We start from the raw sequence: 2,364 nt of genomic DNA, 5'->3' as shown, positions 1-2,364 counted from the left end.
GTAAAGGTGGAACATGACGGAGAGAGAGTAAGGGGAATGAGTGGATGAGTGGTGATGGTGTGAGGAGAGGTGATGGGAGGGCAGGGCAGGGCAGGGTGGAGGTGATGGCTGTGAAAATACTTGCAGAACTCATCATCCTCCACCCTCACCCCCTGCTGCGTGTGGCGGGGCGTGGCGGCACCTCCCACCTCCACCTCACCTCCACCTCACCTCCCTCCACTTCCCGGTAATGTCTCAAGGTTGTGTTCAGTAACTGCTGATGTGATTTGTATTTGATTTATGTTTTTTGTTTACTCTATGGTATTTCTTTGTCTCTTTCTTTCTTTTTCTTTCTTTTTTCCTTTTTCTTTTTTTCCTTTCTATTTCTTTTTTTTTTCTTTTTTTGATGGTTGGTGTTATGGTTTTTGCTTGTTTTCTTTTTTTTTCACTTTTTTTTTTTTAATTTGACGTTCGATGTTATGATGGCAGTTTTCTTTTTTATTTTTTCTCTCTCTCTTTTTTTTTTACTTCAAGTTCAATATAAGGTCCTTTTTATTTCATTTCGTCTCTCTTTTTTTTTTTTTCAGTGAGAAATATTTTACTTTTCTTTTCTACCTTATTTTCGCTTAGTGTTATCTATATACATGTCATCATCATCAACTATCATTACTAATCAACTCATTCATTTTCATGCATTCATTCATTAAAACTTCTACGATCTAAGACACATTTACAAGAGGTCTTCAGTTCATCTCGAAACCTAAATTAACTGTAACCCTCCTCTTCCCTTCCTTCTTCCCTCCCTATCCTTCTCTCCCTCCCTCCCTCTCCCTTCCCACGTCTCTCGCTTCCTCTCCCCTCCCCTGCCTGTTCCTCGCCTCACTGACTCATTCACTCAGATGGTGTTTGCTTTCCCAGTGATCAGTTTCCTTCCTGTGATTCATAGACGCTCTCCCATGTTTAGTGCAGCGCCGCGCCCTCTCAGCTGCCGCCGCGACGTGTGCCTCCACTCACACCCTCCCGAAGGACGCCTTAACCCTTCACTGCTACAGCCTCCACTCGCGTTCAACAGGAAGGATGTAAGTGTGAAGCGGACAGACAGCAGTGAGAGCGAGAGGGTTGGTAAGCAGGACAGGATGAGAAGTAGTGGGTTTAATTTTGATTACGTTGGATTTAATGAAAGATATACGAAGGAATTGAAAGAGGAAGTGGTGAAGAAGCACAACGAAGATAGAGACTTGAAATTAAGGAGAGATAAAAGAGATTAATTTTCAAGTGGACTGGTAGATGAAAGGAATAAATTAAGTCATCAGGTTGTTACTTGGTCATTAAGGAGCTTTGAAAGAAGATTAGACTGATTTATGTATGAGGATGAGAGGTGGAAGTGCAACAGGTAAGCATGTTTTATAAAGGGACTGCCACGTGAAGGCCTGGTGGCTTGTTGCACCTTCTCTTATTTTCTCGTTTTTATACTCTTAAGCCCTTCGCTCCTTGGCTGTGAAGCTTAAAGAGCGTTGAATTGGAGATACGAACTGGGGAAGGTGCTCTGGGATACTGTCTTTAAGTCCTTCCCTGTGACCTTTGTTAGACCACATGACCTCAAAGACCCTCCACCAACAGTCCCTTGTGGTCCCCATTGGCACGCGTCTCTGTGTCCCTCCGATGACCCTCTGATGACCCCTGATGGCCCCTAGGAGACAAGAAAGAAGGGTACAGCGGCAGCCACCCAAACACATCCAGTCCCCCAGCCCTGTATAGCGAGCCCTACCATGTAAGAGAGGCACCGGTAGCTCCAGTGGCCAGGCAGGCGTGGCGTTACCATAGCCAGCGTTAGCCTGTCCATTAGTCTCTCTCAGTGTTGGTCAGTGCAGCAGTGTTTGGTGCAGTCTCTCTTTGTCCTCGTCAGTCCAGTAGTGTTCTTGGGGCGTCCAGAGGTGTGGTGCTTGACAAGATGACACTAGGAACACTACACGTCTCTGATAGATTATAATGACCATACCAAATAGGAGAGTAAAGGTTGAGATAGATAGGTACGTTTAATATAGGGACTGCCATGTGTAGGGCTGATGGCTGATGGCTTCTTGCAGTTAGGAGTGTTTTTTGAAGTTCTTATGTTCTGATACACTAGACTAGCCACACCAAATAGGAAAACTAAGGTAAAGAACGCAATGTCAGGCTGGCTGGTGTGTCAAGTTGTATAAGAGAAGCAGTAAGACACTTCCGAACATAAACTGGCCAACATTTTTTTTTTCATCTCGTTCTATGATCTTTTTTTTTTGTTTTGAGTGACACGCTATAAGGGTTTTGTTTCTTGTTCTTGTTCTTGTTCTTCCTTTAGCCTTAGTCAAACACCACAACACGACCTAAGAGACAAGAGAAGGACCT

This window comes from Scylla paramamosain, chromosome 3 (assembly GCF_035594125.1).
Source record: "Scylla paramamosain isolate STU-SP2022 chromosome 3, ASM3559412v1, whole genome shotgun sequence".
Taxonomy (NCBI): domain Eukaryota; kingdom Metazoa; phylum Arthropoda; class Malacostraca; order Decapoda; family Portunidae; genus Scylla; species Scylla paramamosain.
This window is presented reverse-complemented; position numbering follows the sequence as displayed.